This window comes from Hyperolius riggenbachi, chromosome 2, assembly GCF_040937935.1.
Source record: "Hyperolius riggenbachi isolate aHypRig1 chromosome 2, aHypRig1.pri, whole genome shotgun sequence".
Classification (NCBI taxonomy): Eukaryota; Metazoa; Chordata; class Amphibia; order Anura; family Hyperoliidae; genus Hyperolius; species Hyperolius riggenbachi.
Window position 1 is genome coordinate 223409971 of NC_090647.1, and position 16802 is coordinate 223426772.

The 16802-nt window shown below is 44.7% G+C and overlaps 1 long non-coding RNA gene across 1 annotated transcript; it reads left to right on the plus strand.

Annotated features, from left to right (window-relative positions):
* Nucleotides 1–219: 219 nt before the first annotated feature.
* Nucleotides 220–629, plus strand: LOC137544228 (uncharacterized). Its single transcript, XR_011025787.1, has 2 exons — nt 220–357; nt 463–629. It is a non-coding gene; the product is annotated as an uncharacterized lncRNA (long non-coding RNA).
* The last annotated feature ends 16173 nt before the right edge of the window (nt 630–16802 follow it).

Here is a 16802-nt window from a genome sequence, read left to right on the forward strand (position 1 = left end):
TAAGAGAAGTTGATAGAAATTTAATGCTAGTTTTCTGTACAGAACAATATATACACCTATATAGGTCTGTTGTATGATAAACAGAAAAGTTAGCCTGTTGTTAAAGTTTATTTGTGTATCGAGTAACAGCCTGCAGCATCAGCTATAATAGCTAGCTAAGCACAGGACATTACAGGGTTAATCTGAGTATTCCAGTCACCTGACACTCTAGTCCAATCAGAACCCAGCCTCACTCTGAGATCTTCTAGAATCTTCTATCCAGACATGCCAGCAGCCATCTTACAGACAGAATCTTCAGAGCTTATGAGAGAGACAGAGCAGAGAAACTGCCCTTAAGATCCTATGAGGCCAAAATAGGTGAGCTATCTTGTTTTATGTGTACTGATTCATGCTGCTAATGACAATGTTAGTGGTTATATGTTAGAGTCTATACTGAATACTGTTTTGTATGTTTGCCCCTAGTTCTACCGCTTTCTACGCTTTCTATGCTTGAAATCGCTTTCTACCACTTGAAACTGCTAAGATCACATTCTACCATGTTCAGCCACCAATATTACTAAAACTGTGATCATCTTTATTCCTGATTCCCTATCCTGATGATGTTACCAATAAAGAAAGTTATTTTTGTACCAGCGGTATGTTCTTAAAGTCTTTCAAGGATCCGAGGACAGTTACAAGTGGTATTTGCACAGGAGAGGAAGGATATGTAATGGGACACACCAAATACTGAGCTCAAATGCCAACAGATCTGTTGAAATGTCATAGTTTTCTAATAAATAATACTGTATATTCTGGTGTATACGACTACTTTTTAACCCTTGAAAATCTTCTGAAAAGTCAGGGGTCGTCTTATACGCTGGGTGTCATTGATGTCGAGTGATACGTCCAATCCTGTTACCGACCCTCAGATCTCGCTGCTGAGGACTGTAGTGAAGCAGCGCAGGCGCATATGTGCGAGATCTGAGAGGCAGAGAAGGAGGCAAATAGGGGTGGGCCAGAAGCATGAAAGAGGCGTGTTTTATGGGCACAGCACAATCTATTCTTCCATACTGCTCTGATAAACAGGTAGACAAGGATAGCTGACCAATCCACTTAGGGAGAGGGAGAGTTGATCAATCCAACCAGTCAATCATCTGTATACTGTTATGTACTGAGTACCACATACAGTACAGCACCAGTATCTGTTCATACATAGCACCAGTATATGCTTTTTTACATTTTTATTTGATGTACGTTGGAAGAGGGGTAGTCTTATACGGCGAGTATATCCCAAACTCTATATTTTAACTGGAAAAGTTGGGAGGTCGTCTTATACGCCCAGTTGTCTTATACGCCGGAATAATACGGTACCTATCTGCCAAAAACAAAAACACAAGGATCTTGGATTCACTTGCTGCTGCAGGTTTTGTTTCACAGTACATTACATTTTCCAGTTGCAGCTTTGAAATATTGAAAATCAGATACACTACAAATAGTTTTGAGTTTTGTATTTTGCCCTAAATTATCTCTGTACTGGTGCATGACAGGTCAGAAAATATGTCCGGATCTGAGTATATATAGCAACAGCACTATTGTCAGACAAGCGTCACAAATGACATCTGCAGGCTTGGCTGGGTAGAGAAATCTGGGCTGGGCTCATACCATTTTATTGACCTAACCAAAATTTCTTAATCGCTTTTCTAACAACCATTCCTGATTGCGTATTTGTTTTGTAATGATAATCTGCATTTTTGATTGCATGTTACTGACACGTCCCATTAAACTGAAGGTAGAGGACATTTAGGTTAAATGCTGCATAATTGTCCCTACTACTAACCTCTGCAGCTTAGAAATGTAAAGTTGAACTGAAGTAAGAGGTATATGGAGGCTGCCATATTTATTTCCTTTGAATCAATACCAGTTGCCTGGCAGCCCTGCTGGTCTATTTCTCTGCAGTAGTATCTGAATAACACCAGAAACAAGCATGCAGCTAGTCTTGTCAGATCTGACATTAATGTCAGAAACACCTGATCTGATGCATGCTTGTTCAGGGTCTATGGCTAATAGTATTAGAGGCAGATGATCAGCAGGAGGGCCTGGCAGCTGGCATTGGTTAGATGGAAATAAATATGGCAGCCTCCATATCCCTCTCACTTCAGTTGTCCTTTAAGAACTACTGATCAACTTTCTGATGTGCAGCTAAAAAATTATAACAATGATAAAACTTGCTTAGGAACCTAAGTTTCACTCTGCCCAAAACTTAGTTTAATCTTGTCAGAGTATAAAAGGAATTTTTCTTACTTCTTGTCCACACAGGAAGTGGATAAAACGCATCACCTACAAAGGAGAACTTAAAAAAAAATTGACAAAAGGAAAAAAAAACTTTTAGTGGGTGTAATGATGAGGTTGAGCTTTTAAGTTTTCACTTCTGTCACTCATTTTCGGATGCACTGTGTGCTTGAGTTATGCATGCTATAGGGCCAGAGTTAGGACACATGAACTCTGGGAAGCCTCAGCCTCTGCACGGCGTATGTGACTACGCAAAATAATGCAATTTTTTGTGCTAACAAAGAACCCAACTTAAAGGACAACTTAACCTCCTTAGCGTTACGGACGAGCTCAGCTCATCCAGTAACGCTGGAGGGCACTGCTCAGGCCCTGGTGGGCCGATTTTTTTTTTTTTTTGAAACATGCAGCTAGCACTTTGCTAGCTGCGTGTTTCTCCGATCACCGCCGATCTGCCGATACCTGACACGAAAGAGGCCCCCCCCTGCGCAGCCTGGCCAATCGCCGCCAGGCTGCGCTATGGGGTGGATCGGGACTCCCTGTGACGTCACGACGTCGATGACGTCATTCCGTTTGTTGCCATGGTGACGGGGGAAGCACTGCATGAAATCCCTTTCTGAACGGGATTTCCTGATGGGAGTGATCTGAGGGGATGGGCGGACGCCACAGGGAGGGGAGAATTATGTAGCTAGCGCTAGGCTAGCTACATGATTAAAAAAAAAAATTAGGTTAAAAAAAACCTTCCCACGGCCGCGCGAATCAAAACGCCAGGGAGGTGAGAGGGATATGGAGGTTGCCATATTTATTTCCTTTTAAGCAATACCATTTGCCTGGCTAGCCTGCTGAACCTTACTTTCCCAGAACGTCATTGGACAGCACCCCTGGTGAGACTTGTCTCCCTCCCAATCGTGGACAGGAACTGCAAAAGAAAAGATTTGCATAACAAATTGGCAGCCATACATAAGCCACTATCTTACCACCAGTAACTCAGTTCAGTTTCCTGTCCCGGACGGGAATGCAGAGGAGAGGTCTCCAGGATGCTATCCATGACAGATGGTCGGGGGCAACGTCTTTCAGGGCTCCAGGCATGCTGTACAGTGGACAGTCGGAGCCCTGCAGCGTGGAGGAGGCTTCTCCGTATGAGGCAGCAGAGATATAGCGCAGGCGCGCTTTCAGACCAAGATACTTCCGGGTCAACCCGGAAGTTGTCACGCACGGCGTCCGGCGTGACTCTGATCGGGCGGCAGGGGCCGCGGAGGTGATTGCGAATCAGCATCAGCTGATTCGCTGAGGTAATTAGCGAATAGCGCGGCAGGGGCTGCGGAAATACGAGGTAATTATGCATATCTATTAAGCGGCAGGTGCCGCGACGGGGGACTATGCAAATTAATTATGCTAATGGGCTAGTCAGCTGAGCCCTATTGTTCATGTGATTCTGGATTTAATCCTTTTCCCTGTCTCACTCTGGTGGTTTATGTGAGCATGGAGGACGCTTCTGGGTCAGCTCCTGCGCAGTCTGCCAGGCCAGCCCAAGATACCTCTCTGGCAAGTACAATGGAAATATAGATATGCAGTGTGTATATATATATATGTGTGTACTAGAGAGGGTGCTAATGGTTGGCTTATTATTATGTTTTTTAGCCTGAAAAACATGAAAAGCCTGAAAAACATGATAAAACTGACAAGGGTCAGCATGCATCAAGTGGATCTAGCAAATCTGCGAAGAAATGTGCCATTTGCTCCACTCGCTTGTCATCCTCATCCTCTAAAAAGTTGTGCCAGGATTGCACAAATAAACTGGTTAAAGATGAATCCCCTGTCATATTTAAAGATCTGATGGGTTGGATGCGGGCGGAAATGTCTTCAGCAATCAAAGAAATTAAGGATTCTGCTATTTCTTCTCAAGCTGTAGCCCCCAACCCTGCTGATGTTCCTGGCCCTAGCAGTGACGCTGCTGTTATACCTATCAATACTGGGTCTTCTCCTACTCCGGCGGCACGTATTCCTGTGCAGGCTAGGAGAAGTAGGGAGAGTGATATAGAGGGCTCGGAACTCTCTGAGGGGGAAATATCTGCATTAGAAGAGATATCTGAGGGTGAAGAAATAGAAAAAGCTGAGAAATCACAGAAATTTGCTTTTTCCCCAGATTTAATGAAAGATCTCCTAACCTCCATGCATGAAACAATGGGTATTAGATCAGAGCAAAAACCCCTGACACCCCTGGATCAGATGTATGAAAGTTTGGCGGACCCCCAATCTAGATTCATTCCGGTCCATTCTACTCTTAAATCTATGATTAAGAAAGAATGGGAAAATCCTGAGAAAAGGGCCTTTTGGCCCAAATCTTTATCTAAGCGCTACCCTTTTGCCCCGGATGATCAGGCTTGTTGGGGTCCTCCGCCAAAGCTGGATCCTTCCTTTTCCAGGGTGTCAAGAAAATCAGACCTGTTGTTTGAAGATTTTGGTAACCTAAAAGATCCAATAGACAAAAAAATGGATAATGTTTTGCGTAGGGCTTGGGAGTCGGCTTCATTAACTTTCAAACCGGCTGTGGCATCAACAGCAGTTAGTCGTTCTCTGAAAACTTGGCTATCAGACCTGCAATTTAAGATTGCTAATGGAGTTTCTAGGGAAGAAATTCTGAATGACTTCCCAAAAATTACGAATGCCTCAAATTACATAGTTGATGCGGCAGATGATACAGTAAAGTTGGCAGCCCGAACCACGGCGCTAGTCAACTCGGCTAGAAGGGGAGTATGGGTTAAGACCTGGAATGGGGATACTTCCTCAAAATCTAAGCTTTGTGGTATCCCCTGTGAAGGTAATCTGCTGTTCGGTTCAAAGCTGGACGATACACTAGATCGTACGGCGGATAATAAGAAGAATTTCCCAAGGAAGCGCCCTTTTCAAAATAAGCGGCCATTTCGGGCCCCCGCCAAAAATGAAGCGGATAACAAATCTTCCAGGGGTAGAAGATGGGCCCCTTATAGACAACAAAGACCCCCCAATACCTCTACTAATACCAAAAAGACAAACAAGCAATGACGCCATCATTCCAGTGGGGGGGAGAGTCACCAACTATTTCGAAAAATGGCAACAACTCTTCAGCAATCAGTGGTTACTGAATATAATATTAGAAGGTTACAAAATAGAGTTCGAGCAGCCTCCCCCTCAAAATTTTGTCCTAACCCCTTGTCCAAAAGACCCATCTTTAAGAATAGCCCTTCAATCAGAAATAAGGTCACTTCTTCAGAAAAGGGTAATTCGCCGGGTTCCAGCATGCCAAAAAGAACAGGGATTCTACTCTCCAGTCTTCCTGGTGAGGAAACCTCAGGGAACCTATCGATTTATTCTAAATCTAAAGAAACTAAATCTGAGGGTCAAATACAGAAAGTTCAGGATGGACAATATCCGATCTGTAGTTCATCTCTTACAGAAAGACGACTTCTTGGCATCTCTAGACCTGAAGGATGCATATCTTCATCTGCCAATCCATTTGTCCTGCCAACAATACCTAAGGTTCGCCGTGTGGATGGAAGGAGAGGTGAGACATTTTCAGTTTAATGCCTTACCTTTCGGATTATCTTCAGCTCCATGGCTATTCACCAAGGTTATGTCTGAGGTACTAGCCCTTCTCAGGTTAAAACAGATTAATATTGTCGGTTACCTTGATGATTTTTTATCATGGGGGTCTTCTGAGAAATCCGTTTTTGATCAGATAACTACAACTTTGAGCTTCTTCCAGGATTTGGGTTGGTTGATTAATTGGGAAAAGTCTGCCCTAGTTCCTTTCCAATCCTTAGAGTTTTTGGGTTTCATTATTTCTACTAGAAATGAAAAATTGTTGTTACCTGATAGGAAGATCAGTGCTATTATTGACAATGTTCTCTCGTTTCAGAAATTGAGAAGCATATCGCTAAGAAAGGCCATGGCACTTCTAGGTCTTCTAACTTCTTCCTTTCCGGCAATCCAGTGGGGGCAGTTCCATGCAAGATTCTTACAGATGTGGATACTAAAATCTTGGAACAGGTCTATGACGTCACTGGACAAGAAAATCGTCATTCCACAGAGTATAAAGGCTTCTCTGCTTTGGTGGAAACAGCTGGATCATCTATCTCCAGGTCGTCTGTGGAGTTTTCCTCATCAGAATACAATTACAACCGACGCCAGTTTATGGGGTTGGGGAGCCCACTTCAATTCTCAACCGGCCCAGGGAGCCTGGAGTATGACGATCAGTTCACAGTCATCAAACAACAGAGAACTGCAAGCAGTGTGGCAAGCTTTACTACATTTCGGGCCCCAAATCAAGAAGTCTCATGTGAGGATAAGGACAGACAATCAGAGTGTGGTGGCTTTCCTAAACAGACAAGGGGGTACGAGGAGTCAATCCTTATGGGAAAAGACGAAGAGGATCCTATTTTGGTCAGAAAGGAATCTCTCATCCTTAACAGCGACACACTTAAAAGGAACCTCAAACCAACTGGCAGACTACCTCAGCAGGAAGAGGTTGGATGCGAACGAATGGTCATTAGATCAGGAAATATTCCAGCAGGTGACGTTACAATGGGGCTGCCCAAAAATAGACTTGTTTGCAAGGAAAGTGAATACGAAATGCCAACAATTTTGTGCCCTGTTTCCAGAAGATCTACCATGGAAAGTAGATGCCTTCTCGATCAATTGGGGGGAAGTAATGATGTATGCATTTCCTCCAGTTCCGTTGCTAGCACGAGTGATAAAGAAGATTATACAGGACAAGGCTCGAGTAATCTTAATAGCTCCACTGTGGCCAAAAAAACCATGGTTCACGTCACTGAGGGCACTAGCAGTAACAGATCCGATAATATTTCCTCCTCTGCCACACTTGCTATCTCAGGGTCCAGTATGGCATCCGAACTTACACATGCTTCACCTTTCAGCTTGGAACCTGAATGGGGCATCCTGAAGTCCAAAGGGTTTTCAGATGAACTATCAGAAACTTTGATACAGAGTAGAAAAAAAGTGACTCGAGAAATATACCAGAAAGCCTGGAGAATATTTAACGATTGGTGTAGGGAAAGATCCTTTAACAATTCATCTCTCAAATCCGTATTGGAATTTCTTCAGTGTGGTTATAAGAAAGGTCTTAGTATCAGCACCCTGAAAGTACAGGTATCTGCTCTTAGTGTGTTTTTAGAAAAACGACTGGCAGAAGAAAATCTAATTGTACGTTTTTTTCAGGCTTTAAAGAGACTTAAGCCAGCAATTAAAACAAAAGTACCTGCTTGGGATTTAAACATTGTTTTACAGGGTTTGTGTGAGGCTCCGTTTGAGCCATTAGCGCAAATTTCGGAAAAAATTTCTTACCTTAAAGACCATTTTCCTGCTGGCAATTACTTCAGCCAGGAGAATTGGTGAATTGCAATCACTATCCATTAGAGAGCCTTATTGCACCATTTCAGAGGATAGAATAACATTACGTCCTGATGCAGCCTTTCTACCCAAGGTAGTTTCCTCTTTTCACAGAAATCAGGAGATCTTCCTACCCTCCTTTTGCGAGAATCCTAGTAATGAAAAGGAAAGGAGACTCCATTCCCTTGACGTAAGGAGATGTCTTATACACTACATGGAAAGAACAAGTTCCTGGAGGAAAACTGACGCAATGTTCACCCTTTTTGCTGGAAAACAAAGAGGCAACAAAGCTTCCAAAGCAACGCTGGCACGATGGATAAAACAGGCTATCACATCAGCATATCAGGTTCAAGGAAAGCATTTAATCTCTCCAATCAGAGCTCATTCTACAAGAGCAATATCAACCTCCTGGGCAGAGAGGGCAGGGGCATCTATAGAACAGATATGCAGAGCTGCTACCTGGTCAAGTCAGAACACTTTTGTGAAACATTATCGCCTAAACATCTCGGCTGCAGCAGACTTATCATTTGGAAGGAAGGTGCTGCAGGCAGTGGTCCCTCCCTAGATCCTATATCTTGTACATCGTCTCACCAGGGGTGCTGTCCAATGACGTTCTGGGAAAGACAACTTTACTTACGGTAACGTCTTTTCCAGTAGTCAGAAGGACAGCACCCCTGCAACCCGCCCTTCTTTTGGGTGGAATAATAATTATGTAAGTGAGCATCTATGCGGTCCGTGTCATCTATTATATTAACTGAGTTACTGGTGGTAAGATAGTGGCTTATGTATGGCTGCCAATTTGTTATGCAAATCTTTTCTTTTGCAGTTCCTGTCCACGATTGGGAGGGAGACAAGTCTCACCAGGGGTGCTGTCCTTCTGACTACTGGAAAAGACGTTACCGTAAGTAAAGTTGTCTTTTAGCTATAGGCCCCAAACAAGCATTTGCAGATCAGGGGTTTCTGACATTATTGTCAGATTTGATAAGATTATCTGCATGCTGGATTCTGGTGTTGTTCAGCCAAATAGATCAGCAAGACAACCAGGTAACTGGTATTGTTTAAAAGGAAATAAATATAGCAGCCTCCATATCACTCTCACTTCAGTTGGTGCCTGGATGGTTTGTTTGCAGTGTGTATTTGCATGAGAGCATTTGCATGGGAGTGTGTGAAGGGTTAACTCATTTTGTCACTCATTTGTTTACATTGTGTGGTCATGGCTTTAAAGGATACCAGAGCTGAAAAGATTAGGAGAAATGGGGGGAGCAGGCATGTATGGGGAGCACTCCTGTTGGCCATCGCTCCCCCCTTTCTCTTCTGTCCCTCTCCTTTTGTAGCTAAATGCCCCCCGGCAGCCTCTTCTGGCTCACCGGAGTCGGGCATCAGTGCGGAGTCGGGCATGTACTGGGAGGTGTCCTGATGGCCACCACTCCCCCCAATCTCTTCTGTCCCCCTCTAGTAGCTCCCCTCTCCCCCCAGCAGCCCTTCCAGATCGCCGGAGTTGGGCATCCGTGCGCAGGTGCTGGCCCAGCTGCGTGTGTCCTACAGAGCGCAACCGTACCCGGGAGTGCTCTGCGCATGACATCACAATTACATCATGTGCAGAGCGCTCCCGGCTGCAGTCACGTGCTGTAGGATGCACACAGCCAAGCCAGTGTCTGCGCACTGATGCCCGACTCTGGTGACCTAGGTGACCTAGAAGAGGCTGCTGGGGGGCATTTAGTTACAAAAGGAGGGGGACTGAGCTCCCCCCATTTCTCCTAATCTTTTCAGTTTTGGTATCCTTTAATTCCAAGCCTTTGATGTCACAGGAACTGGAAGGGAAGTGATTTCTTACTGCAGAGTGCAGACAGCAAAAACAACCTGGTAGAATGTCTAATCCTTTGTCGTCAGATCAGGAAACAACGTAATCAGCCCAAATCTCTGCGTCTGACTGCTTCATTGTGATCAGACAAATCCTAAAGGTAGCTGTACTCCAGAGTCATCAGGATGTTCAGTGATTGTGGGTGACAGATTTCAGGAGCTCTCCCATTAATCCTTCTTTTGCTAGTTTAACAAATGAGAAGTAAAGTAAAGCATATTTTAGTGCATACCTCTGATGGTATTCTGTCCTGACAGGACTGATCAGTCAGTGAGAGCGTCACAAATATGTGGGCCTCAAGCAAATGCAACATTCACTGTCATGTATGTCAGTAAAACAAATAATATCCATCTCTGTCATCTTCAGAAAAGCATTGTGCAAGCAGCTGTGGTTAACAGATATAATATATTTAACACTGACATGCTATAATATTCCTCATTCCTATGCCAATTGTCATGGTAGTCAGAGCTAGGAGAGAAGCTTATGGGGGTCTGAACTATTGAGGGACAGATTCATGGGCAGTGAAGAAGCATTGCAGGGCTCTCTGTCCTAGTAGCCTGTGACTTTGTGTGGCTTTGTGTGACCCGGTATACTGCATCCAGCAAAGAGTTCAAGGACTGTTTTACAGATTTTTACTTTTTCCCTCGATTTTTCACGATCACTCCCAGAGAGCTGCATGCAGTGCTTAGGGATAGCAAACACTGCACACTGCAGTCTGAATGCTCCCATAGGGAGCCACTGTACTAGCAATCCCCAGCAATCACAGGGCAAACACCATGGGATCACCTGCAGTGTGAAACAACCCCAAAGAGCAAGAGACATTTTTATAATTTACATTAAAATAAGCAATAGAATATTAAAATAAGCAGCATTTGGAGGCTAAGCAGCTGTGGGTAGTAGGTGCTAACTCCTACTCACCTCCTCTCTCCTAATAATATCTCATACTGGACTGTCCTTCACCCCTCCCCCAAACCCACTTTTGTTATGTACTCTGTGCCCCTAACCCCAGTACCCACTATCCCTTCCAGTGACACACTGTCCTTGCTTCCCACCTTTCCATCTAAGCTAAGTGTCCTCCCTGCTCCCTCTCTCCCCAGCCATGATATGCAGAAGAAACACTGAGGACAGTTTTTTCTTCTTAAACTGTTCTAACCAGCAGAGGAACTGTTCTGCATGACAATAAGAAAATTCTTAATTCATACATAATAGTGGCAGTTTAGAGCTGCACTACTGTTAAGAAAAGTGCAAACCCATTCCTAACTTGCCACAGATTAAGAATCGCTCAATAACAGTTCTACAGATAGTGCAGCAGTGCAGGCTAGGCATGATTTGTGAAGGGCTCCTCCCCCTGTTGAATTCTGTGAAGCTGTTCTGTGCTTAACCCTTCCAGTGCTGGGCATTGATGCAATACAGCAGATGTATTTGTTACCTCAGCAACAGCAATTTCCATCACATACTGCACTGCCTGAGAGACTTTCCTAACTCCTCCTATTCCTAACAGTTTAAGAAGGAATCTGCACTATTTAGTGATTTCTTAGGATCTCTGAGACAGTTCTGCATGGACTTCTAAAAACCTACTAATATTTTGTCTCAGACACTCTTGATAAATGTCCCCCTATGTGTGGCTAGAAGGAGAGGAGGAGAGCTGCCTGCAGCCATGCTGTCTGTGCTCTACACAGCAGAGCCGTGCAGCCTGTGACTGGCTGCCTGAAAGGATGTGGCACTACACTGATGGGAGACACAGTCAGCACTGAGTTGCTGCAAGCAGCTCTCTCCTCTCTTGCTTATACACAGGCAGCAGCCGCTGAAGACAAAATACATGCTTACTCCCTCCCTGGACACAGCCACACGAGGCAGACTGGGGGTATGGTCAGCAGCAGGAGGACGGGAGCTCCACAATCACACACAGTGCTGTTGCTGAAAGGAGAGGAAGGGGGAGGAGGAAATCAGGAGATAATAGGGAGGAGGCGGAACTCGGGACATAGGGGTCCCCAATCCGGGACTGTAGTGGGCTATGCTTGCACTGTGTAACATTGTCTACTGTGAGCGACACTATTGTAGGCCTAGTAGTCTGTGACTGTGTGACAGGGTATACTGCAGCAGTGCCTGCATCCAGCACTTGCACTGTGTAAGGTTATCTAATGTAAGCGACACCATTGTAGGCCTAGTCTGCGACTTTGTGTGACAGGGTACTGCATGCACTTGCGCTGTGCAAAGTTGTTTATTGTGACAGACCACTGCAGTTTCATTCCTACAGTACAATTTACAGTGACATTTCCTGGATTGCATGTTTTATGCAGTTTTAAATTGCTCCAGCATGCAAATAATCCTGTTGGGCTGCTGTCACTTTAAAGAGAACCCGAGCTGGAATATTTTTGTAAATAAAAACATATTACCTCTTCTGCAGGGGCTAGCTGGATCAGGTAGTGTCAAATACAGCAGGTCTCCGCCGTTGCTGTGGCCAGAAATCCCTGTTTTGTTTTTGAAAAAATAAAATGCCTGTGATCCTGGGGTCACACAACGCTGTGGCTCTGGCTCTGTGTGTCTCATCACAGAGAGCAGGGAGGAGGAATGGAAGGAGCGGTGTAGAGGCAGAACTGGCCACTGTGCGCTAGGGAAGGGGAGTTCCTAACACCAGAGACGTTGGGTTTTGCAGGAGTGCCTCTCCTGCAAGGGACACCCCTTCCCCTGTAAGTCTATTGACAAGCTGCTTGTCGGTAGATTCCTGGGGTCACAGCACAGGGTAGGAGGGGCTGAGTGCGGGCGTGAAGGGGACACAGAGGCGTGGCATAGAGCAGGAAACATTTGCCCACCTGTGTCACCTTTCTTAATTGACATTTCCTAAAAAGCCACAAGGTCTTTTGCAATAGCTTTATATTTCCCTCATAGCCACTGCTCTCCTACACATACCTAGCAACTTTGGTCATTCTAACATGCACAAGGGCTTTGATATTTACATTTGGCCCATTGACATTAATGTAATTTGCTAAAACATTTGCGTGAAATTAGCAGAACCAGTGTTCATTCGCCAAACTTATCTCAATAAAGTCTGAGGCATTCTCGCTCATCCCTACCAGTCACCAATAACAAGCAAAAATGGTTGTTATCAAAGATGTGAACATGCGGAAGTAATAAGTGCATCACCCCAGGTCATCCTTTCCTCAGTTTAGAACAGTCAGAGCGATGGAATATTACTGATAAGTTGCTGTAAGCTGCTTTCTTTGCATTTGGAAAGTAGATGCTGTGTTTGACTCTGGATGGCAGGAACTATGATTTCTATTCAGAGCATTAAATGACCCGCAGCTAATCCTTGTTCTCTGGCATTGTGTCTGCTGCTGCACAAACAATGTGATCAGCAACTCACATTCTGGAGCCTGATGGGAATTAAACCATGATCACACTAAAGATTTTACATGCAAATTTGAGCTTTCCTGATGGATAAATTCAGCCAGCAATATAAAGTGTGTACAGGTGTCCCTCAACACACCATTGGCCTCTTCTAGAGATCAATCAGTGCCGATCACTCAGTCGATACATTTTCTTGCCTGCAAAAAGTACAAAGGAAGTTCCTGCATCATAGTGGTGCTGTTCTGGCTCCTCCCCCTTTACTAAGACAAACACACTGCCTCTCAGCCAGGAACTGAGCACTGTGTCTGAGCCAGCTAATCTAGAAGTCCTCAAACTATGGTCCATTGGGCAAGGCTGGGTTTGAAATTGTTCCACCCCTAGGCCAATTTTGTTGTGGCTCCCCTTTTATGTGTAGCAGCTGCCCCTTCCATTCCGTGTATAGTCCTCTTCCATGTGTAACATCCATGTGCAGCCAAAACAGACAATTTGGGTGCGAGTGGCACCTGGGAAATGTAAGTGCTGCGATAGGTGCCCATATTGAGATAGAGAAATGAGGCCCACAAAGCCTGTTTTAATGATCCTGAAGTTTCCTTTTAAAATATATTACCTGTGGCACATCGGCTGTGGCTACACATTAGTGTTCAGTGACACCTGCAATAAAGGAACCATACTAATCGGTAATAGCAGGCCTCCATGTACAGTGTAGCAGCAGCACCAATACTCCTGTGTGTTTCCTTTGCATGAAGAGCAGGGTTGATGTGACAGGGCCTGTGCCAATCCAGTGATGTAAAATTCACATCAGTGGACGGATATGGTCCCTGCTATTATGGAGCTAAAGGGGAGCCAGAACCATACAACTCTCTACCATTTTCAAATATAAATCTCTAAGGCCTCTTTCACAGTGCGACGTTAAAGTCGCATGTTAGAAAATGTTTCAACGCAGACGAACGCACAGCAATAGTAAGTCTGTGAGACATTCACAGTGCACACGTTGCGTTTGCATGTAACGTGTAGCGTTATTAGAAAGTGCTGCATGCTGTGCGTTTAGCAATGGATCTGCTGCGTTATTTGTGTTGCACATGCTCAGTCATTTTTTTTTTTTGCTCACAGTGCGACGCAAACGGCGCACCAAGAGACGCATGAAGAAAGACGTCATAACACTTAACGCAGTGTTAAAGAACGCACAGTAACATCCAAGTTAAAGCCTATATGCGTTGCGTTAGGGCCGCGTTGTGCGACCTTAACGTCGCACTGAAACGCACCGTCCTACTGTGAAAGAGGCCTAAAAGGCAAATTTGGTTGAGGTGTTTACGTTTCCACATTCTGTTATTCTAGAATTGAACTGCTTCGTATTGTAAGTGCAGTGGCAGTATGAATTTAACAGTATATAGTATGTGTAGTTTTTGTATTAAATAGGGTTTTATGTGTGTGCCAAAAATTCAAGACTAAACCTATCGTCTTCTGACAGCCTTTTCAGTCACAGCTGCACCCTTTGATAACCAATAAATTACTATTTATGCATTTAAAGAGGAACTGTAACGACAAAACGGCCCCTGGGGGGTACTCACCTCGGGTGGGGGAAGCCTCAGGATCCTAATGAGGCTTCCCACGCCGTCCTGCGTCCCTCGGGGGTCTCGCTGTAGCCCTCCGTACAGCCGTGACGCAATATTTACCTTCCTGGCTCCTGCGCAGGCGCTCTGATGCCTCTCGGCGCCGAAGTAGACGGAAATACCCGATCTCCGTCGGGTCCGCTCTACTGCGCAGGCGCCGGAAACTTGCGCCTGCGCAGTAGAGCGGACCCGACGGAGATCGGGTATTTCCGTCTATTTCCGTGCCGAAAGTCGCCACAGCGCCCCCGCTGGAGCCAGCAAAGGTAAATATTGAACTGACAGTCGGCACAGTCGCCGGCTGTTCGGAGGGCTGCGGCGAGACCCCCGTGGGACAGAGGACGGCGTGGGAAGCCTCATTAAGATCCGGAGGCTTCCCCCACCCGAGGTGAGTACCCCCCAGGGGAGGTTTTTGTTGTTACAGAGTCTCTTTAAAGTTTTGTTTGGCCACGCCTTATTACTGGAGCAGAGTGGTTTTTGTGCCTTGCTGAGGTCTTGAAAGATTTTGCATAACAGTATTTTGGTTATCCATATGCAGTCAAGTGAAATAGTGATGAGAGGAAAACAAGTATCGAGCTGAAGTCAGCTCTAAGAAAAAAAAAAAGAAAAGAAAACACAAACTGAAAAAGCCCTTCAGCTGGACATTGTATCATCATTTTTACATGGTCAAATACAGCTTGGGATTGCACAACAGCAGATTTGGGGCTAGGACCCACTACAGGCGCTTTACGGCAATCTCAAAACACCTGCGATTTAGCAAATCATGGAAGTGTTTTCAGAGAGATCGTGATTTGACTCATATGATCGCTCTGGGATCGCTCCCAAAATGGACTAGCCCATAGGGATCTACTCGAGTAGAGCTTTGCTGATCACTAGCGATCGGCAATTGCTACAAAAGGTGGTCCTAGTGGATCCCAGCCCTAAGGCAGGGTTCACACTTATTTAAAATTTACATGCACATTGCTAATGTGTGAAAATACATTTGGTGCACTTCTAATGAAAGTCATTGGACAATTACAATTCTGCTAAAATTTGTGATATGGTGTTTGCATTTTTGCAGCACAAACAAAATCCTTACATCTTGCAGCATTGCATGCAAATTCTCAGTGACTTTCGATGTGGTAAAAAAAGGCGTTCAAAAATTCACATAGGAACGTAAGTTTTACCATGAAAAAGGCCTGCAAAAAATGTCCAGTTTCTCGCAATGATAAGTCTCGGTTTCCATTGTATTTCCACAGCATTCTCCAGCTTGCAAATTTGGATGTGGCATTGCAGCCTATTCAAATCAAGGCTGCTTCTGAATCGCATACGGGGAAAAAAGTAGTGCCTACTGCATTTTTTCAGACATTGCGTCCGAAATCTGACAAACCATCCGAATCTGATAAGTATTTGCACCAGCATGTGATGCCACGTCGAAGTTGAAAACGGAGGCAGAAGCAACGGGCCCTTACTGTGAACCCTATCTTAACTCCTAATTGCTTTTTTCCCCCCTGGATATTGTATCAGGATACAATGTGAATATTTGGGGTTGATGCTTTTCTATACCCACTATATTAGGAACTTGCCCTAGACGCTATATCTGCCCCATAGGAATTATCTTGCCTGCTAGAGTTATAGCTACACCCTTTCTAAGTATATAATAAGAAGCTTTAGGGTTTGTTCACACCTGGGGCGTTTGTTTTTTTTTAAGCGCTGGCGATTTCAGAAATCACCCTAAAAGCGCTTGTACAATGATTCCCTATGAGAATGTTCACATATAAGCGATTTGATTCCCATCCGCTCACCAAAGCGCTGTCTGTACCATTTTCTGGGAAATTTACCTATGATGGAAGGTATAGAGAAATTGCAAAGCTCTTGAAAAAGCGCCGTGTATAGCGCATTGTATTTATTCATTTTCAGGTACAAGAGTTCACTTCCTGACTTGACGTCAGAAAGTGAGAAAAAAAACACCATCTGCAAAAGCGCTTAAAGTGCTTTATACAGCGCAGGGAAATCGCAAAAATTGCTCAGTGCTTGGAAAAGCGCTGGCGATTTATAGTGTGAACATAGCCTTAGGGCTTATTTCCACTGGGATCCGCGGCCATTTCTGATTTGGGCGCAGCTCTTATTCTGCTGAATAGCCGCAGAACGGCTATAGTGATTCGGCTGCATGCTGCAGAAATCTGCAGCATACCATCCAAATCGCACTAGCATGTCGTTCAGATTTGCACCGAAGTGCAATCTGGATGCCTAGACCATGTAATAGTAAGGCAGCATTTCTCCACCCCTCCTGTCTGCCAGGATTTGGCCTGGATACAGGCATAGTGGAACTAAGCCCTTACCATTTTGAATCTTTT